This window comes from Cavia porcellus, unplaced genomic scaffold (assembly GCF_034190915.1).
Source record: "Cavia porcellus strain 051 isolate PalLab524CR breed Dunkin Hartley unplaced genomic scaffold, mCavPor4.1 scaffold_2, whole genome shotgun sequence".
In the NCBI taxonomy this organism is placed as follows: domain Eukaryota; kingdom Metazoa; phylum Chordata; class Mammalia; order Rodentia; family Caviidae; genus Cavia; species Cavia porcellus.
The window spans coordinates 48275027-48299584 of NW_026947485.1; positions in this window are offsets into that span (position 1 = coordinate 48275027).

Below are 24558 nucleotides of genomic sequence, written 5' to 3' on the forward strand. Positions count from 1 at the left end.
TCAGAAAATCCCAGGAAAATCTGAGCTTACAGAGATCTTTTGACATCTGAAATAGACTAAAGTGTCCTCTGACCCTGCTGTTGTCCAGTGCACAATATTTAGTTCAGAACAGTAGCTAACAATCAAGCTTTCCTGTTGGAGTATGTAAGATATGCTAGAAGAACAGAAAATACATTGATTAATAATCTATTGTAAAATACATTTTGATGTGAAGCAGGAAAGGTTTGCAATTGTGGTAGTAGTTGTTAGAAATTGTATTTGGGATACATTATTGAGTAAAGTCAATATATCTATAGACAAATTAGAGATTATTATGTGAAAATGAGAGCCTCTAATGAACTCAGCCCCAGCAACTGACTCGGTGAGATAGGTATGGTACAACTGATAAATGCATACCCTTTGAATATTCAGCTACTATATTTTAGTAATAAACCTCAACATTTTCAAAAGAGGTTAGCCAAGCATCGTGAGCAATTCAGGGACTGTGACAGGAGGATTATCTCAAGTTTTAGGGAGCCAGGGTTTCACAGTGAATTTAAGGTCTGAACTACCGAATTACATAGCAAAATGTGTCAAGAAAAAAAAAAAAAAGAATTGAAAGAACATGTAATATAGTATCTGGAGAGCAATGCCTGAAATACCTGATTCCAGCAACTTCTTATCGAGAAAAATAGCAAGGTCAACGACAGAGATAAGTGGAAAATAGCAATTAGAATAATGAACAGCACCAACATCTGCACAACTGGCTAATTCTAACTTCATATAATGTGTTTCTGACTTTAATTCCCCAATAAATTATTTTCAATCTAAAATGAATCTGCCATTGTCCCACCACACTGCAGCACTTGAGATATAATTTTAGACTGCTTTGTGTAGTTTCTTTTGACTCTTTTATTCTTTTCTCGTGCACATTATTTTCATTGTCCCATACTTCCCATAATTCCAGAATTTGATTTTTATTTAGCAAGTTATCTACTTAGCTTTATATGAGGTTATGTATGTATACTTGCGTGTGTGTGAGATTTTAATAACCATTATACTACAATTTACAATATGATACATGATTGATCATCAACCACTATGATTAACACATTTTTTCTAGTTATTATCTTGTTTGTACATAACTGTTTACTGTGTTTGGAATTTTGTAAACAAGGATTCTTAGAAGTTGATATTTAAGTCAAAATTCATGAATTTTAATTACTTAAGAACTGAAAACTTGGCAGTCAAACAATTAAATACAAATCCTTTCCTATTAATGATTAACTGCTATTTTCTACTCATGTATAGTAAGGATGATCTTAGCAGTGTTAGCACTTATAAATGTTTTTGCTCCTGTGATTGCAAAACAGAGAGAGAGAGAGAGAGAGAGAGAGAGAGAGAGAGAGAGAGGAAATGGTTAAATTTATGTTACACTGACTACTGTCGAAGACAGGAATCTCTTCATTTGCTGTTTAGCCTTTTGTACTTTTGTGTAGTCTTTGTTGATAAAAAAGTTTCCATCATTTTTGTTGTACTTAAAATGATTTACTCCATTAAGAAGTCACTTCTTTTTTGAACTTCCCCCAAAAATCTTATATTAGACCTTCTATGTGTACACTTTTGCAATCAGAACACTATAATAGAGGGAAAATAATTGTTTTCTTACAATTTCATCTTGCCAAGTACTCTAATACAATTTATGAAATCAAATAAAATATGCATTAATTAAATAATTTGTGAAAAACAGCTAAAACTAGTTCTTGGATATTGAAAGACTTGTTTTTTAAAACCTCAAATAGTGTTTCATAAGGAAAAATGACATAGCAGGAATTTAGTGATGTATGTAAATTATCATATTCTAAAAGAAATAATATGTAAATCATTACTGTGATTTACTAGATTATTTAAAAATTTAGTGTTTGGGGCTGGGGATATAGCTCACCCTGGCAAGCTTGAGGTTCTGAGTCTGATTCCCAGTACAAAATGAATGAATGAATGAATGAATAAATAAATAAATAAATAAAAGCTAGTTTTAAATGCATTACTAAGTGAGCATTCTATAACATATACTATCTGTATTATAAAAAATGTTACACTATACTGCTGATTACTGTTCAAAATATTACCAACTGAATATAGATAAAGGTTTCCAAAAAGTAGCCAAATAAAGTATTCAAATTCTAAAATAATTCTAAGTAGTTCTTTTTTGTTTCAAGCGACCATTTTACTTAAAGACCAGTTTAATAAAGACATATATTACATTGCAAAAGAAAGTAAACGATATATAAAATTCATAACTAGTTGAGTCCATAGTAATATTAACCCAAATTAAAAGTTGAATTCACTAAGTAATCTTATGATTATTCCTATGTGAACTGATGGCATAAACTGTGTTCAGATAAAAGTATGTATGGATGGTATTTTAAATGTTCTGATAAGTAAAATATTAATATTGGTAATATACTGAAAAAAATCATATTAAATAAGAAAAATTCATATTTCCTTTAAAGTGGCCATTCTATATTCACAAATGTTAGGACTATTTATGTATACTTTTTAAAAATATGCATTAATAAAAGTGCTATATTTGAATACCTTTAGTGATTACAGATAAATCTCAGCTACTTTCCTTTAAATATGAATTCAAATATTGTCTATGGTAATAGTGCAGGAAACAAGATTGCTTTCTTTAACTCTCTTTCTCAAATTCTTTACATCCTCTCATATGTGTGCAGATATGTAGCAATGAAGGTCTTAAGTATAACTAAATCATAGTATTTTTGTCTTACATGCATTACAAAAGACTAGGGTATAATATTAAAAAAGTATTAAAATATATATTTACATTAAAACTTTTCATTAAAATAAAAGGAATATATTTTTGGAAAAAGAATCTGAAGTAAATATCTAATAAAGAATTAAATAAAAGGAAATTTTAGGCACAGGAAACTACATTTGGAAGCCATCAGTATAAAAATGGTAATTTACATTCAAGGCAAAGAAGGACATATTTAGGATAGCATTTGTAAAAATATTTAAGAAGATAATGAACCCACAAGTGAAAAATACAACTAAGATATTTTGTGTAGAATTGAATTTGAAACTTTACATGAACAGTGACTCCAAAAATTTTGAACCTATATTTATTCCTAATCAAAATAAATATTGACTTACTAATGCTTTTAGTTATTAATTTTAGTTATTATAAAAGGAAGAAATGAGCTATCACTTTTATGTGTGTTAAGTGTGTACTCATTTGCAAAGATATAGATCAAGTAGACAAAAAGTCAGCAAAGAAATAATAGAGCTGAATTATACCTATCTCTTTGTGGCAAATGGGCTGTTAAGGTCCTCTGTTACAATTTTGTTCCTGTGTATTTGATTTTTCATGTTCATTACTATCTATCTTATATAGTTGGGTGTTCCTGTATTTGGTGCATATATATTTATAGTTACTAATTCCTCTGAAATTTTTCTATTAATGAGTGTATAGTGACTTTATCTCTTGTAATCATTTTAGAATTGATATTCACATTGTATTCAAATAAAATTGTTACTCCTGCTATTTTCTGGGATCCTGTTGCATGGAATACTTTTTTTCCATCCTTTGATTTTAATCTATGAGTTTCCTTCCAGGTCAGATGTGTTTCTTGTTTACAGCACATTGTGGGATCATGTTTCTCGATTCATTTTGCCAACATGTTTCTTTTGATAGATGAATTGAGGTCATTTGCATTAATGGACATAACTGATATGTACTGGCTTGATTTTGCCATGCTATGTTTCAGTTGTTTGCTTTCTGCTATTCCCCTTTGTTTAATTGCTGGTCCTACATGGTGCTTTCTTTATGTTGTTGTTCTTGGAATTGTGGTCATTTTTATCTCTAATATGTCTTTCAACACTCTTTCTAGGGTGGCTTTGGTGGACATGAATTTCTTCAGTTGTTCTTTGTCATAGAAGTATCTTGTTTCTACATTAAATTTGAATGAAATTTTTTCTGGGTACATCAGTCTGGGTAGAAAGTTGTTTTCTTTAAGGACTTAGAATACCTCGCTCCAAGCTCATCTTGACTTGAGGGTTCATGCTGAAAAGTGTGATGTGATTCTAATGGGCTTTCCTTGATAGGTGAGTTGGGGCTCATTTCTAATAGCTTTTAGTATTCTGTTTTTATTCTGCTTTTTTGGGATATTAATTATTATATGTCTGGGTGTAGATTTATGTTCGTTGTGGCTTTTTGGTTTTCTATATGCCTCACTTATCTGCATATCAGACTTTTTCCCCATGTTTGGGAAATTTATTGCTATTACTTCTGTGAAATTTTTAGTTATATCGTTTGCATTGATTCCTGCATCTTCACTAATGCCTAACAGTCTTATATTGTTTCTCTTAGTATCATCTTGGAGCTGCTGGATTGTCATTTCATGCTGCTTTGCTACTTTTAAGAGTTCTATGCTTTCATGATTGCTAATTGTGATCCTGTCATCAAGGTCTGAAAATCTATCCTCAGCTTCATTTAAACAGCTTTCAATAGAATTTTTTTGTTATTGTTTTTTTGGATGTCTCTCTGAGTTTGTTTCACGAATTTTTCTAGTTTTCTATATTGTTGATTCAAGGTTTCAATCAGTTTCCCATGCTCCTGTACTTTTTAATCTATTTTTTTCTCTAGCTGCACTGAGCAACTCCTTTGCTAACCACATCAGAATGCACATTCTTCTCAGCTGCAAATGGGACATTCTCCAAAATAGATCATATGTTATTCCATAAAAGATTCTTAAATAAATGCAAAGATATTGAAATTATTCCATGAGTAATATCTAAACATAGTGCACTGAAATTGGAAATTAATGGCAAAAGAAATTGCAAAACCTTCATAAATAAATGAAAATTAGATAACAACTTTCTGAACAACCAGAGAGCTACAGATGAAATTAAAGAAATAAAGCAATACCTACAATTAAATGAAAATGCAAAAACAACATACTGCCATCTGTGGGATGCAATGAAAGTGGTCTTAAGAGGGAAATATATAATAAATTGTCATATTAAGAAAATAAAATGAGTGCAAACAAACAACTTAATCTTCATCTCAAGATTCCAGAAAAACAAGAGCAAGTTAAATCCAAACCTCATAGAAGAGAGAAAATTATAAAATTAGAGCAGAAATCAATGCAATTGAAACTAAAAAAATACAATGAATAAATCAAAAAACTGTTTTTTTGAGAGAATAAACAAAATTATTAAACCTCAGCTAATGTTATAAAGAAAAAGAAACAAAAAACCCAAATTTGTACAGTAAGGAGTGAAAAGAGAGAAATTACTATAAACCCCATGGAAAGTCAAACGATCATCAATGCCTACTTTGAAAATCTGTACTCACAAAGTGAGAAACACAGAGGAAATGGGCAGATTTCTAGGAACATTGAACTACTAAAGTTCAACCAAGAAAATACAACAATTTTTAACAACCCAATATCAGCTATTGAAATTGAAAACATCAGTAAAACCTTACCAGAAAGAAAAGTTCAGGTCCTAATGGATTCATGGCTGAATTCTTCAAGAAATTTAGAGAAAATTTTATGCCAATACTCCTTAAACTCTTCAATGAAATGGAAGATCAATCCACCTTAAATCATTCCTGGAGCCAAGTGTTACTCTGTTACCAAAATCAGAGAAAGACCCAATCAAAAAGTAGAAATATATGCCAACCTCACTAATGAACACTGATGCAAAGATTCTGAACAAAATATTTGCAAGTAGAATCCATCACATCATCAAGTACATCACGACCAAATGGCATTCATTCCAGGAATGCAGGGATTATTTAACATATACAAATCAATAAATGTAATACACCACATCAACAGAACCAAAAAAAAACATATAATCATCTTAATTGATGCAGAAAAAGATTTTGAGAAAGCCCAACATATGTTTATGATAAGCACCCTTCAGAATCTCAGAATACATAGTGTCTACCTCAATCTAATGAAGGCCATTTATGAGAAACAAACAGCCAACATTATACTAAATGGACAAAAGCTGAAAACTTTCACACTAGAATCAGGAACAAGCCAAGGATGTCCACTATCACCACTCCTGTTCAATATAGTTCTGGAAACACTAGTCAAAGCAATCAGACAAGAGAGAGTAATAAAAGGAATAAAGATAGGAAAGGAAGGAGTTAAACTATCACTATATGCAGATGACATGATATTCTATATAGAGGACCCAAAAAACTCCATTAAGAGACAAGCAGTAATCAACAAGTTCAGCTGTAGCTGGATACAAAGTCAGTGTTCAAAAATCAATAGCATTCCTGTCCACAAACAAACAAACAAAAAAATAAAACTCACTGAGAGAGAAATTAAGGAAATATCACCTTTCACAATAGCATCTAAAAAATGAAATACTTAGGAATCAACCTAACCAAGAATGTGAGAGATCTATATACTGAACATTATGCTGCACTAAAAAAAAAAAAGGGTATTGACGAGGATATTAGAAAATAGAAGGATATTTCTGTTCTTGCCTAGGAAAGACCAACATTGTGAAAACATCTGTGAAGGTATTTAAGAAAATTTGAAATACTCACAGACAATTAATAAATAATACATAAAGAGAACTGGAAGTACTTTTTAAATTATTGTTGAGAATTTTAGTTTATAAAATTCCTTCTTAATCTTGATGCAATGTGATCAAGACATTTGATTTTAAGGTAAATACAAAATGCAATGAATTTAACTAAATGTAATTATTATTTTTGTATCTTTTAATTTAAATATGGAATCACTTGAAAATACTTTGCCTCTTTTGGTAGTACTTCTTTGAAATATTCTCTAGGATAAATATATTATTTGGGCATAATCTGTGATACATTTTCCAAACTCCACTTCTAAAACAGATATAGTATTTACTTCTGTGTCATTCGTTCAATACCTGACTTAAAGTTTTCTCTATGCAACAGCACTTATACAAAGTTCATTTCTACAGTTTATACTACAATACATAGATAAGAAATTTTAAACAAACACATGAGAAACACTTCGCTGGAGAAAAAGTAATTAAACTTTTTCATAACTTTTGATATAAAGGCTACTTACAAAAATTAGTGTTTTTAATGTATATTATTAATAATCATACATGAAACTATTAGAGATTATTGAATATTCTGACTGGTTCAAATATGTGTTTCTAGGGACAGGGTCTTGTCATGTTGTTCAGGCTGGCTTTGGGCTCATTATGCAGCCCAGGCTGGCACTGATCTTGCAGTAATCCTCCTGCCTCAGTCTCTCATAACATTCCTATTTATGCATGGAGGAGAGAAGATGGCAGAGTGGTAAGCAGCAGAGAAAGAGACTCTCTAAAAGTCACCATCTAGATGCTGGCATATAGCAATTATGAGGAAGACAAGAAGGAGAGAAATGTGTTCTCTGGACCCATGAGGGATCTGAAGTGTGAAATGAACCCTCAGAAAAAGTAAAAACAGAAACTTCAGAAATAAAAGGAAGTGGCCTGTGACATATGCCCTCTGAGATGGCACTCAATGTGCAAGAGTAGTTCAAACCTAATTATACATGTTGACAGGTGACAATTCTAGTGGCCTCCATAGAGAGATGCAGAAGTAAAAGAGCAAAAAAGGGGAGCACAAATATGAAAGACTGCGCTAACTGATGGTGAATGCTGAGGACTCAGTTGTCCTTTGAGAGAAACCGATTGGCCAGCAGCCATCTAGGTGAGGGGTCTAAAGAGTTTGGAGCTCAGAGCTGCTGCTGGTTCCATCTGGGACCTTCCAGCCGGGCTCAGGCCTGAAAAAGCTGCACGGAGAGATATGGGTCTAATGATTCTAGTCTTGTTCAGATGGTGCAGACTTGCTGAGATTATCCACTACCCAGCCAAAAAGTGACTCCTGACTTGTTGGGATAAATCAGTGTGAATTGCTGGGATAAATCAGTGTTATTTACATGTTCCCACCTGTTGTCTACTGGTGACAATGGAGGTTGACCTAGAAATGGACATTTTATTCTCTCTCTTATTTTGTTTTGTGGTTATTGTTGTTTTCACCTCTATTGTTTGATAACTGTTCTATTCTGATCTTCTTTTTATTTTTTCCTTATCTCCTTTCTACCAGTCTCTGGCATAGTTTCTCAAAGTCAACATGATCTCCCTCTGTCCTCCAGTCTTACTTCTAATCTCTTTATCTTCTTCCACTTTTCTATTTTCTCCTTAATTCACTTTAAATTTTAAACCTTGAGGCTAAAATTGACATATAAAAGACTGGTAAACTGCATATAATTTTCTGGTTTGTTTTAGGTGTTTTTACATAACCACAAGTTTATATGGTTAAAGGTGGCAACTTAATGATTAGCTCAGTTTGTCACTTTCTAGGATACATTGTGATAATTGTTTTAAACAGTTGCTCTTCCTGGTTTTCCAGAACAGAGATGTTTAAGTGTCACAGGAAATACTGTGGCTCAGTGCCAAAGAACTAGGGGATGGAGCAAACAGGCAACAACTTCTCATCCTCCCAAAACTGAAGAGGTAGGATCTTACAACAGACTCATAATTCAAAGACCAGTCACACTTCAGATACACCTTGGAAAATTAATTATTTCCTAGGGTTCTAAATACTAGCAAAAAAGCAACACAGAAAATTTGCAAGCATCATACCAGGAATTAAATTAAAAACATGAGAAGACAGGTAATCAATATGCAAGCCAAGAAAGCTGGTTCACCAAATGCAAAGGCAGAGAAAATGAGATAATACAATCCAAAATTCTGGTCTCTTTGAAGTGGTAAAAACTGAATGAGGCTGTAAAAAATCAAATGAGTAATAATTTATCAGAAAACTGTGGAGACTTTGTCCACAATGAATACTGTAACTCATGGTGCTAGAGAAGATACAGGCAGAAAAAAAAAATAAAGGAGTTTAAGAAAATAATAGAAGCCATAATGTTCATAATTAAAAATGGAATGCATATGGCAGATTTGAGCAGATATTCTTAAAAAAAACCCCTCCATCTGAAACAACCTCAAACTTCAAGAAAAAGACAAATAAGTCAAACCCAATTTCTACCCCACAGAAGGGTAGAAATTATATAATCAGAGAAGAATGTAACACAATTGAGACTCAGAAAACAATACAAAAATTTAATGAATCAAAGAATTGGCTATTGGAAAGAATAAATTAAATTCATAAACACCCATCCAACCATATCAAGAAACAAAGAAAAAATTCAAATTCATGCAATGAAGAATGTAATCACTACAAATCCTATAGAAAAACAGAAGATCATCAAAATCAACTTAAAAAAAATCTTTGTTCACATAGGATAAAAAACACAGAAAAAATGTACAGGTTTCTAGAAATGCATGGATTACCAAAGCTGAATCAATAAGTTGTGAAAAATTTTAATAACATAATATGGGTTAATTAAACTGAAAACATACTGAAAAACTTACCGACAAAGAAAAGCCCAAGTTCATCTGTAGATTCAGTTATAAACCACAAGAAATTAAGATGCTTTAATTTCAATGCTCCTCAAATTCTTTAATAAAATTGAAAAGGAAACAATTCTTCCTAATTCATTCCAAGAGGCAAGTATTATCCTGATATCAAAATGAAAGAAAGACTCAACCAAAAAACAAACCAAAAAAAACCAAACTAGAGACCCATTTCCTTAATGAACATACAGGCAAAAACATCAATAAAATTTTAGCAAACTGAACTCAGCAAATCATCAAGAAGCTTATACATCATGACCAAGTTTAATTGATTCCAGGAATGCAGGGATGGTTCAACATATATTAATCAATAAATGTAATGTGCCATTTCAGCAGAATCAAAGAAAACAGATCACATGGTCATCTCAATAGATGAAGAAAAAGTTTTGATAATGTCCAATATTCATTCATGATAAAGAAAAACCTAGAGAAAATTGGAATAGAAGGTCTCTATATCAATCTGAAGAAAATCATCTATGACAAGTCAACAGTCAATGTTATACCAAATAGACAAAATTGAAGTTTTTACCCGAAAATCAGAAATGAGACAAAGATGCTCACTATCACCACTTGTATTCATTGTAGTTATGAAACTATTAGTCAGACAAAAAACTATTAATTAGACAAAAGACAGAAGTAAAAGGAAAACGCAAAGAAAAGGAAGAAATTAAATTATAATTCACAGATGACATAGGATAGATCCACCACAAAAACTCCATGAAAAGACTACTAAATTTAATTAAAAAATTCAGCAGTGTTGGTGGATTCAAAGTCAGAGCTCAAAGATCAATACCATTCATGCAAAAATAAAACAAATTCACTAACAAAGAAATAAGGAAAATAGCATATTTCACAATAGCACCCAAATAAATGGAATACTTATGCATCAGTCAAACAAGGAAAGTAAAGGATCTATATATTGAAAATTGCAGTACTCTGAAAAGAAAGATAAAAGGATATTGGAAAATGGGAAAATACCTCTTGCTCATAGATAGGAAGTACAATATTCTGCATACAAGAAACATTTGATTCAAAAAGAAATCCACAGATTGAAAGTCAAAGGATGGAAAAAATACTCTATGCAATAGAAACCCAGAAAAAATAGGGGAGTGAATTTCAAGTCCAGACTCTTGAAGAGAAAGACATAATATAACTACATTTTTGGATTTTGGCAAAAATCCAAAATGAAGAGATAGTAATCATGACTATATATGCAACAAATAACAGTGTACCTGACTATAAAAAAACAAATATAAATAGGCATGAAAAATTAAATAAGCACTCATACAATTGTTTTGGGGTTCTTAATACCCAACTATTAACAAAAGGCAGATGAAAAGACAAAAAATAAAATATGAAGCATTAGAATTGGACCAAACATTTGAACAAATGAATTTAATAGATGTCCACAGAACGTTTTGCCTCACAATATGGGAATACACATTTTTTTCAGCTGCATAACATTCTCCAAAATAGACCATATACTAGCTCATAAAATATGCTTACATAAATGCAAAAGAATTGAAATTATGACATGCATACTATCAATCACAGTGTGATAATATTTGAAATCAATGGCAAAAAAGCACAAAAACTTTATAAACATATGTAAATTAAATAGCACCCTCCTTAACATCCAATGGGTTATAGATAAAATTAAAGAAGAAACTAGACAATTAAATGAGAATGACAACACTACATATCAAAAATTATGGGGTACAAAAAAAGCCATCTTAACAGAGAAATTTATAACAGTAAATACTCATATCAGGAAAATAGAACAAACACAAAAGTCTTAATGAGGAACTTCAAACTTTCAGAAAAATAACAGGCTATGCTAAACACTCCTATGTGGGAAAAACTGTAAAGTTTGGAGCAGAAATTAAGACACTGGAGACAAAAAAAAAAATAGACACCAAGAGTCAATGAATCAAAGAGTCGGGTTTCTAAAGCTAATCAAATTGAGAAAACCCAATCCAACCTTATAAAATAAAAGGAAAGAAAAGTCTCAAATTGGGACTGAAAAGGATGAAATTCCAATGGATGTTGCAGAAATCCAGAAGATCATCTATACCTACTTTTAAGACTTATATTTAATAAGATGGAAAACACAGAAAAAAATGGACAGATTTCTGAATTGCCAAAGCTGAATCAAGAAGATATAAAAATCCTAAATAAGATATTATCAATCTGAGAAACCGAAGGTGTATTTAAAAACTTGCCAATAAAGAAAAGCCCAGACCCTGATGTATAAAGTACTGAATTCTGAAAGAAAATTAGAGAATACCTAATTGCCACTATTTCTCAAACTCTTTAGTGAAATTGAAAGGAAAACTATACTCCCAAATTCATTCCTGGAAGCAAACATTACTTCTAACATAGTTGTGAAGGACACAACTAAGAAAGAGAATTGTGAGTCAATTAACCTAAAGAAAACACATGCATAAATCCTCAATAAGATACTGGCAAACATTTTGCAGAAATCATCAAGAAGATTAGACACCATGGCCAAGTCAGATGCACCCCAGGGTAAAAAGGATAGTTCAACATACATAAATCCATAAATGTTGTACACCATATTAACAGAGCCAAGTATAACACATGATCATCTCAATAAGCTGCAGAAAAAAGTGTTTTTTTTTCTTAAAGTCCAGCACCCATTCATGATAAAAACTGTACTTAAAATTGGAATAGGTGGTCTTTACCTAAGTCTAATAAAGGTCATCTTTCAGAGATCAACAACCAACATCATACTAAATGACAAAAAATGAAAGATTTCTCTCTAAAATTTGGAACCAAATTTGGAGCCAATGCAAGGACCAGAAAGAACCAGAAAAGAAGTTAAGCCCCCAACGGTGGTTAGCTGGTGCTCTAATAGCGAGAACCAGAGTTGAAGCAATGCTCCTGCCTGTAATCCAGTGCAAGCATGGGCCAGAGTGAGCCAAGAAAGCAACTATTCCCCGGCTTGTGGGTCAGCTGTAGCACAGACCACAGAGAACAAAGAGACAGACAAGCCCTGGACTGTCAGTCTGCCAGGGTACATATGAGGAGAACCAAGAAGGAAGCTAAGTTCCTACCTGTGAATCAGCCAGAGTGTGGACAGGAGAGAACGAGGAAGGAAGCTAAACTCCCTGCCTTGTGAGCCCGCCTAAAGCTGGTAGTTGGAGCAACTATTTAGAGAACAATAATATGCAACATAGTAACTATTGTAGATTTCCTACATATTATCACTGTTTCATTTTCTTGTTGCATTATTCACTTTAAATTAAAAATAAACACATACATTAAAGAAATTGGAGCAAGACAAGGATTTCTTCTGTCTCCACTCTTAATTCAACATAGTCCTGGAAAATTCAGCCAGGTCAATTACAGAAGAGAAACAAATAAAGGAATAGTGATAGGAAAGGAAGAATTTCAATCATTATTATTTGTATATGACATGATACTCTTCACAAAAGACCTAAGAAATTCACTAAAACGTTGCTAGATTTAATGAGTAAATTCAGTAGCGTAGTTGGATACAAAATAAACACTGAAAATTCAATAGCTTTTCTGTACATGAATAATAAATTCACTGAGAAAGAAATGAGGCAAAGAATATCTTTGACAATTGCAACCCACCTACCAAAATAGAACAAAATATCTAGGAATCAGCATAATGAAGCTTGTAAAAGACCTCTACATTTAAAACTACAGTATTTGAAAGAAATGATTGAAGAGGATGTCAGACAATTGAAAAATATTCCTTGCTGTTAGATAGGAAGAACCAATACAGTAAAAATAGTCATACTTCCACAACTACTATACAGATTAATACAATTCCAATCTAAATCCCAATAGCATATTTCAAATAATTAGAGAAAGCAGTCCAAAATTTCATTTGGAAGGAGAAGAGAACTAGACTAGCCTTTGCAATTCCGGCCAACAAATTTAAAGCAGAGGACATCACAATCCCTAATTTGAAATTATGCTTTAAAGTTACTGTAATAGAAGCAGTATAATGCTAGCAAAAAATAGAAATGAAGATCAATGGAACAGATTCGGTGAAGAAACAACTCTAGACATACTAAGCTATTTTATCTTTGACAAGGCAACCAAACATATTCCGTAGAAGAAATATAGCCTCTTTAATATTGTTGGAAAAACCAGCACAGCACATGCCAAAGATTATATAGAATCCTTATCTTTTACAATGCACCAAACTAAGTCTGAAATGAATCAAAGATCTAAATATTAAAACAAAATATTAAATCTGATGAAAGATAGAATAGGTAAAACTCTTGACTCATTGGTGTAGTCAAAAAGTTTATGAATAAAACCTCAATTGCAAAGTAGCTATCACAAAGAATCAGCCTCTAGGAACTCATCTTACTAAAAAGCTTTTGTACAGGAAGGAAAATCAACAACCTTGTGAAGAGACCACCCACTATTTGGGGAAAAAATGTTTGCCAGATGTTCCTCAGACAAGGGATTAGTATCAAGAACATACTAAGGAAAAAAAAAAAAAAAAGAACATACTAAGAATTAAAAAAAAAAAAAAATAAGCGAACAAAACCCCTCAGACCTCCCAAATGTAAAGACCAAATCCAAAAATAGGCATCTGAGATAAATATGCACTTTCCTGATGAAGAAATATAAACAGAAAATAAATATCTGAAAAAAATGTTTAACATCACTGGTCATTTGAAGGATGCAAATCAAAACAATACTGAGATTCTGTCTTACCACATAAAGAATGGCTATTATCAAGAAATCAACTAAAAATATTGATGGGGCTGTGGGGTAAAAAAGAAACTTGCTTCACTGTTTTGGGACTGCAGACTGGTGTAATCACTGTGGAAATCAGTGTGGATATTCCTTAGAAACTAGGACTGGAAGTCACATTTAACCCAGCTGTTCCCCTTCTGGGTATCTTCCCAGAAGAGCTGAAAACATTGTATCACAATGATATATGTACATCCGTATTTACAGCACCACAATTTGTAATAGCTAGGTTTTGGAAAGGACTGAAAAGCCTGTCAACTAAAGAATGAATAAGAAGATGCAGTCTTTTGATATAATGGTGTCCTTAGTCAAAAGGACACTTTTTGAATAAATGGATGCAACTTGAGATGAAATTCATAAATGAAAAAAACCAAAAGCACATGTGTAAACACTGTATTGTTTTCCTAGTGTAAGAAACTGAAAGAGTAAATAAGGTCTAAAATATACTATAGATATTGTAAAATGGTAAGAAACTGTAAAAGGAAAGAGAAACTGGGATGGGGCAATGAAAAGAAGAAAGGGAAAAGTCTAAGGCGGTTATACCACTAATTTCTTTGAGCTCTTTGGACTATTCTTTGGAAAATTAAATACTAATATTGTGTATTCTGTGTAAAAATTTAAAGATAGCAATGCATATTTTTACCCTAACATTATCTCATTTAGAAATTTTTTCTCTTTAAAATAAAAAGCGTATATTTATACCTTCTACAGATTCCAGAAGAGATTTGTCTTAGATATCTTTTTATTTATTTATTTATTTATTTTTGGCTTTTTCGTTTTTATCGGTACCAGGGATCGAACTCACGACTGCCTGCTTTCAAGGCAGGTGCTTATGCCGCTGAGCTAAATCCCCAGCCCCAATTTGTCTTAGATATCTTTTTAAAGCTACAAAATAACAATTTGATTATAAGATCCGAACTCTATTTACATATTACATAATGAATCTTAAAATGTGCTATCATTTAATGAGTATTTTATGCAGTTAAAATATTTATGCTTTCAGATTTTCCTGAACAAAATTAGTAGTTATTTAAATTATTCTTATAGCTAATATTGAAAATAAAGTTTATGTTCTTGGTGTTCTTAGAATAATCTAGCCCTAGGAGAGGAAAAGAAAAAAAATATATATATATACATATCACTGTGATAAAGCAAACATGTTACTACTTTTTCATTAAACTCATGAAATAAGTTTACTCCATAAAGGAAATAACTCTTTTACCTGGAAAAGAACTCTAGTTGTACATGAAAGAAAAAAAAATGTTATTAAGTGCTTTGAGGACCTATTAACCATCTCTTGTATTAACTCTTTATTGGCAGCTTAATTAATAGTATATTCTGTTTTCTGAGACAGCCTTAGTAAAGTTATCAATATAACATTAGTGTTCAGGAATCTTGCTAATTATGGTTGGTGTGAAGTATTGGTATAAATCTAAACTCTGCATATTAAATGATTTGACAAAACAGATGTGAATATTTTCAAAAAAGAGATAACTAAGGATTTCTCTGTATATTAAATTTTGGATGGCTTTAGTTTTCAAATGAATAACAAAGTATTTGATAAAATAAATATTCTTCTGCATTATAAAATTTTTTAAGACTCTGCTATCTTGGGGTGTATAAAATTCTTCCCTAAGTTTGATCAGACACAATGAGGCACAAAATATACTTAGGTCATGAATCTCTTCTATTGACACTGACATTATCTCAATTTCATGTCCCATCATGAAAGAGTGAGATTGTGAGTAAAGATAGAAATTAGACTAACATGAATTTAAATATATAATATTAATGCAACTAGTAGAGTAGATATATTTTTTAAAATTCTGCCTTGATATAGATCCTGCTTATATAATCATTACACTAGTGAAAATTCACAGATATACTTCAAATAAGAGTTTAAAGATTATTTATAGCAAAATATCAAAACTAAAGCAAAATTATTATAAATAAATTATAAAATGTAAAAGTAGGATGCACCTTCACATACTCATGCATTTTAGTAAGACAGCAAAAATTACACCTAAATACATTGATTGCATTAACATAAATAGAAGAAAGCTATATTTCTTTGGGGTCTTATAACCAAAAAAACTGTAAATTTCTCACACAATTTTATTAGAATAATGCAGGAATGTCCAGGCTTTTGGCTAATCATATTTTCAAAAGAATTGTCAAATTTTGTGTAGACTTATTTTAGAGCAATTTTACACTCATAGCAAAATGGAATAGAAGGTGGACAGATATCCCCAGTCCCTACATGTCAACTGTCTATAGACTCCTCCATTGTCACATCTTCTACCAGTGTGTTGTATGTTTTACTATACACTGGCATATCATTGTCACCAAAATTCATAATTTACGTTACAGTTGACTTTTGTTATGGTGTATTCTATAAGTTTGTACAAAAGTATAATACATATAAAAGTATCTTTATATGATCATATCAATTATCATATAAAACAAGTGCCTAAAGTCTTCTATGTTCTTATTCTCTCTTTTTTCCTACACACTTGTCAAACAATGGCTTTTTTTACTATTTTATCACTTTTAATATTTCGAAAACATCATGTTTTACTGTTGTGCAGTATTCGCATTTTCAGAATGACTGCTTTTATTTTGTAATACACATTTCTGTTTTTTTCATAGCTGAATAGCTCACTTCTTTTTAGTGCTGAGTATTCTAGTGTCTGGACCTACCATAATTCATTAAATCACATAGTGGACAACGTGTTTGCTACTTCCAGGTATTGTAACTATGAATTTAGATGTTATGAATATCTGTGTGCATGCTGTTGTATAGAAATAAGTTTGAAACCTTTCTGAGTAAATACTAACAATTGTAATTTCTGTATCACACATTAAATATAATTTTATTTGTAAGAAACTGCCAAAATTTCTTCCAACAAATGTGCCATTGTGAATTCAATTCCCACCAACAAATGAGTGAGAATTTCTGTCACTCCACATAGTCATCAGCATTTCCCAAGTCAGTGTTCTAGATTTTGGCCATTCCTGTGGGTACATATTAGAATGATTTTGCTTCCATTTGTATTTCTCTAATGACATATATGAAACTTCTTATATGCTTATTTATCACATCTATATTTTCATTATTGATACATCTGTTTATTTTGGCCTATTTTTAAATTTCAGATTATTTTCCTTTTACAAAATTTTAAGAATTCATTTTATGTTTGAATAACAATTCTAGGTCAGATATTTCTCTTGCAAATATGTTCTTCCAATCAGCAGTGTGCCTTTTTGTGACTGCTAACATTTCCATACAACAGACATTTTTAATGTAATAAACTCCATATTATCAATTTTTCTTTCAGAAATTAAGCTTTTAATATTGTATTAACCCAATCTCATCATGATTTTCATCCATAGTCCCTCTTGAGGGAGTCATAAAATTATATTTTAAATTTATATTTATGGTCCAAACTGAGCAACTGTTTATGTAACATACATAGTTTATGAGAATAATGAGGACGTTATATTGACTTAAAGGACTGTAAAGCCACCAAAAATCCTAGTATTGTGGGGTACAGTATTTTGTTAGCCACAGTATAACACAGTAATAAGCAAATAATTACCTAGGGACTTTTGTTCATTTTTTTTTTATTAGATACTTCCTGTAGTACAAAGTTTCAGTTATTTAATAGACTTCTATTAATATTATTTGTTGCCTATGAAATTGTTCTTCCATATGAATAAATATAAATTCACATATATTATGTGTATATGTGTATATGTATCATATGAAAACACACATAGACACATATTGAATCTGACACATACTCTACATGACTATCAATTCCATTATTACTGTCAACCTTATCATTTATTACTATCTTACTTTTAGCTGACTCTTATTAGTCTGAGCATGGAGTGACTTCAGTTAACCAAACAATTAAAGCATATGGTTTTTACACTTGAGAAAGAAACTTTTATCTATTCCATTGGATGGAGACATCTAGAAGCTGCTTGCAGTTTACATCATTTTTGACCCCAAGTGAGCCAAGTTGTCACTTCTAAGATTGCATAATGCAAATATGGAAAGAATCTCAAATGTCATTGTTGAACGTTGAATTCACCAACCCTAAAACCTTTGTCTCTTATGTCTGGAGATAATGTTACGTGGGTTTGTTTGTGAATAGAATCAGATAATATGATTTTTTTTTTTGTCTTTTTTATAGGTACCCGGGATCAAACTCACGACTGCCTGCTTCCAAGGCAGGCGCTTATGCCGCTGAGCTAAATCCCCAGCCCCCCAGATAATATGTTAATTGCACACAAAATATTTCTGATACTGAAACAAAATACTAAGGAATATATTGTTTCTCATAAATTGTACAAATGTTGAATAGTCAGTTTAGATTTAGTTTACTCAACTGTAAAGTTATTTGATTGATCCATTCTAACACAAAATCATCATTTTTCCTATGGTCACAATGACCAAATGTAGTTCATAAAAAGTGGGTATTAATATCATAAGCTTTTTGTGAAATATGTTAAAAATTTATGATGTGAATTACAGATCTTTTATTCCCCAAATCAAAAATAATGGTTTAGTCTTTATTCTTATCTTTCCTCAAATTTCTGATGGTAGACATTTCATCTACATGATTTCATAATTTTAATTATGTTAGGAATTCTTTATGGTTAAATATGTTAATTAAGAGACAATCAAACTGTAATGCACATTTTATACAATATTCTACCTCAATCTATGAATCAGTCAACCTCTGTCCCCCCCCCCACAAAAAAAAGATAAAACATATTTTTCCTCATATCCAAGAACAGATGTGTATGACATCTGTCTGGGGCAAAATGTAAATCTTGGCAACAATATGTTACACCTGCCTTTTCCCCCCTGAAGCATTCTCAGTTAGGTTTTAGAGAGGCCTGTCCACAATCACAAAGTCACCATCTGCTCTTTTAACAAACTATCAATTTTGCTAAACTAAATGGGGCTTGGATAATGGGTTTTGCCTTGTAATTTATTTAACTTGTAGTTTAAATCAAAAGGAGCAGGGATGCTGAACTTCCCAATTATCATTATTCTTTTGGGGGGGGGGATTATAAAAATGACCCTGCTTTTTTTCCTCTTTGTACCAGATTCCCTTATTAGCTCTGCTGAAAGATTATGAGACACTATTGGAGCATGAGCATCATGTGTCAATGCGACTTACATCTGTTGACTATTGAAATCTCCATAGTCTTGAAAAAAAACATGTCCAAGAATGAGACCCACAATGAAATATCAAGATATGTTGAAGGCTTAAAAAGAAAACTCCTTAAAAATCCAATTGTTCATTAAAGTATCGTGGATAAAATACTGGTTTTGTAGATTCTGAGGCTTCCTGAATAAAGAAAGCCAAAAACTTACATAACTTATGTAAGCATGAAAACTGCCTGAGAATCTACCTCGGTGGAATTCTTACTTAGCATGCATGAGACCCGGGGTTCAATCCTCAGCAGTGTAGGTAGATAGATAGGTAGAAAGATAGACAGATAGATAGATAGATAGATAGATAGATAGATAGATAGATAGAATTTTATATGCAGTAATACATGTAATAGGAACAATAATGACAACAATGAAAAAGAAATGTTCCTGATTGGTTTAGTAGAAAAACAATCCCAACATTTTTCCTTTTTTATTAGTATATATTTGCAACAAATAATAAGTATAGTCATAGTGAGAGATCAGAACGATGTATTCGTTACACATACTCTCTATATATAAGGATTACATCTGATTCTTTTTACTAACCTTCTGCCTTCTCTGTCTCCTATGTTTTCCATGTCCTGAAATCAGTATTTTTCCTTATACAAATTTTACTTGATTACAATGGAAAAATACAAAGTTTAAAATAAATATTACTTTAAAATTCTTTTGACCTCACTTATATGCCTTTTTAATTTCACCTTCTAACTTTAGCAAACATAATTCTCCACAAAACTTCAGCCTTTCTATGATTCTGGAACACAACCTATAACACATTTTTCCTGCTTTGTTTTTGTTTTCTCATCAATTTTTCATTAAATTTCATGGATCCCAAGATAATTTCTCTAATATTGAACCTAAATTTATCATTTTCAATCTTTAGAATAATTTGTTGTGATTTAAGAAGCTGTACATGCTTTTATATTTGTGTGCCTATATCCATGTGTCATATATACCCTGAACTACATTCAGATCAGATTAATTTGTATTTGTATTTAAGTCACTTAAACTTTTACTAGTATCGGATCATATTTATGATACTGACTTAAGCATTCGAAATAATACAAATGTTAATTTGTTGGTATTTTAGTTATTTAATGATGCTAAAAATATTGCATTGAGTTCTGGTTCGGACAAACCTTAGTTTACAATGACATTGGTAGACTACTCAGTTATGTAACTTTCCAGCAGATCTTCTGCATTATGAGTATTCACTATTTGTGATTATCACCAAATCCGTAACCCAGTAAATAAAATTTGCCAAAAGTCAACCATTTTGGCTCATTGAGCATGAATAATAAAACCTATCTAACAGTACAAGAGTCTTTGGGCTCAGTGAATTTCCTTTGGGAAGACTGTAGTCTAGGTTATGTGAAGTTTGCTTACTCATATACCACCCTATCTCTCCACTGCTTCTAATGAGTCTTCCACAAGTGGCCAAGTTACTCTCCTTAAAGCTGTTTATCTTACAGTATAGCATGTTATTTTATGAAAAAGGCAAACACATAATATTGATTATCAGTCCCAACCAAATAAATAAAAGTGTTACTAATTTCTATGAAATATCACTTACAGACCTTCATTAAACATCTGTTATTTGGCAGTACTCTGAATACATTTATTATCTTATTCAATAACTGTAACAAAACTAAATATGGATTTTTAACAATTATTATTTTCATTTTATAGAAGATAAATGTCCAAGTTTATGCTAATACTTGAAGGCAATGGGACACAGACTTTGAAGAAAACAGCTTTGTTTCCACTCTACCTAAAAGGTGGCTCTCACTTTGGGTGAGACATGCTTTTGTAACATGATCATTTCTGTGTGAAATTTTCCCAAACTCTTTCCAATTCCAAAGCCACCAAAATGACATTACTGAATAAGTTGGGAAGACACATGATCAGTGGCTTTTGAAAGCCCCTCAGGTTATTAAGCAACTTTAAAAAAGCAATATTTTTATCCCTTAAACTCATATTACCCTATTGTTGGGTCTTATATCTGTTTTTATTCTATTTAAGAATTGCTATCTTAACACTACTTGATTAAATTCTACAAGTTTTCAAAGTCTGGCTCATCAATCAGTATTTCAGTGAAGTATCAAAAGAACCACAATGATACTTCCTTTCCAGACTGCAAAATAAAAAATAAATAAATAAATAAATAAATAAATAAATAAAATTTTAAAAAAAGAAGTACTTAGGTTGCTCACTTTTTAAAATGCATTTGTGTAACCAGTAACTTATTCTTTAAAGAAAAGTTGATCTCTTTAAAGGCAGACACTTAAACTCTTTAATCATTATATTTTCTGCACAATGCCGAGTATAGCTGCCAACAGACGTTCTGAAAAACATAAAGAAATAACTAAAAATAATTAGGATGCATAAAAACAAAAGAGAAGTGAAAAACTATTAGTGACTGAAAAATGACAAGGGTTATTACTAAAGAGTTTCAATAATTGTTATCCTATTGCCTCCAACTGCACAGAATTAAAAAAAAAATAAATCTAGCAGCCACATAATCACCTATCTGGCACGTGAAAGATTGCAAGTTCGTCTCTAGTACAAAAAAAAAAAAATAGGGACAAGGATTTAGCTCAGCGGCATAAGTACCTGCCTTGCAGGTGCAAGGTTGTTGATTCGATCCCTGGTACCAAATAAAATAAAATAAAATAAAATATTTAAAAATGGTGCTGGAAAACCTGGTACTTTATGTGCCAGAGGTTTAACCTAGACCCTTATTTTTCACAATACACTAAATTAAAACCAGGATAAATTAAAGAAATGAACATAAGAATAGAAATACTGAATCTGCTGGCAGACAAATAGGCAAATCCTTTGAAGTTATAGGGAGACAAAGGCTTTCTGAACAAAACCATAATTGTACAAAGAAGTAACACCAGAAGTCAACGAAAGGAATCATATAAAGAGCATTTGCAAAGCAAAAGAAACCATAACAGAATGCAGAGATAGCCTCAAAGTGGGAAAAATTTTGACAGCTACTCCTCAGAAAAAGGATTACAATCTAGAATATACAAAGAACTAAACAAATTAGATTTCCTCAAATTTAAAGGCCCAGTTAAAAATGGGCATCTGAAATGAATAGACACTTCTCAGATGAAGGCATAGAAATGGCCAAAAATACATGAAAAAATATTCAACATCTCTGGCTATTGGTTTATATTAAACCAACCCTGAGATCCCATCTCACTCCAGAAATATCAAGAATTTAACAAGTGACAGATTCTGGTGAGACTGTGGGGAAAAAGAAATGGTTCTTGTTTTTGGACTGTAAACTGATACAATCACTGTGGGAATCAATATGGAGATGCCTCAGAAAACTAAAAATAGAAATTCTGTTTGACCCATCTATGTTCCTCATACCTGTCTTCCCAAAACAGTTAAGGAGCTCATACCACAGTGACACATGCATACACATGTTTACAATAGCACAATTCGTAATAGCTAAATTTTGGAAGCAACCTATAATTTCATCAGTAGATGAATGGATCGAGAAAATGTGGTATTTTTAATAGAGAAGAAACTACTACTCTGCCAATGAGTTGTTTGTAGGAAAACAGAAGCACTTTGGGACAACAATGTTAAGTGAAGTAACTCAGACAAACAAAACATATATTGCATTGTTTCTCTTATTTAAAAACTATATGCCCGTGTCTATATCATATATATGATATACCTTTAAATACATGCAATGTATATTTATATGTGATATGTACATGTGGTATATACATGTGAACATATATATCATATTTATATGTATTATATATATATATATATGTCAATGTGTTGATGATAGAATAAAAAGAGAATGGGAAAAATATTGTAAACCACTGCAAACAATGTATCTAAAAGTTTACTCTGACTTAGTACAATTATCTTACATCTTTTATATGTTTTCTGGCCTATTACTCTGGCTTTCGAACTGCATATATGACATTTAATTTTATAAGTTCTTATAAGATGAATCTAATGCTAGAAAAATGAAAGGCAGGTGGAGGAAATTGGAAAAAAGAATGCAAATGTAAATGTGTCAGTTCCCTCCAGTGAATGTAATCAATAAGTAGTGCAAAGATATACTCATATAAGTAAAAAAATAAGTTTTTATCATTTTCCAATCCAATTTTATTGGTATTTTAGATATACTTCATAATCACATTTACTGTAGAGAATTTGTCTCTGTGCATGTTATAATACTTCTTCTTTATTCCCATTCCAAATTTCCCTTCAAACCCTCCTCACGCCTCATTTAAAAAGCTTTGTTTCCATTTTCATTCTTTTCTCACTTTATTTTTACCCTCTCTTTCTTTCCTTTCTCCTTTACCTATCCCTTATTTTCTTCCATATTTGAATATATTCTTTATATTTCACAATACTTACTATATTTTTGATCCTCACTTACACTTTCAGTTTCTCAGATCAGAGAAGCAATTCTGTCTTTACACCTGCATGTCCCATTTATTTCACTTAAGAGTATGATTTCAAATTGCTTCAATTTACCTAGAAATGCCTTGAATTTATCCTTTTTATGGTAGAGTAGTCCTTCATTGTATAAAAATAACATTATCTTCTTTATTCATTTACTAGTTCATTTGGGCTTTATCTGAGATTTGATTATTACATACTGTGTCACTAGAAGCCTGGGTTTGCATATATTGCTGAGTATGATATAATGCTTTTAATCCTTTTGGAAAGATATCAAGAAAGGGAATAGTTGGATCAAAAGAGATCTCTAGTCCTAGATTTTGAGGAATCTACACACTGATTTCTACCATAGCAGCACAATTGTATACTCCAACCAAAAATGTAGAAGGGTTCCTATTTATACAAATCCAAGTCTGCACTTGGAATTGATTGATTTCTTGGTAATAACCATTTTTTTCTGATGTAAAATAGAACCTCAGCATTGTGTCAACTTGCACCTCTTAAATGCCCAGTGATGCTGAACTTTTTTTCATATATTTATTTACCATTTATACTTCTTCATCTGAGAAGTATGCTTTCATCTCAGATGCCCATTTTTCAGTTGGGACTTTAACACTGGGGGATCTACTTAT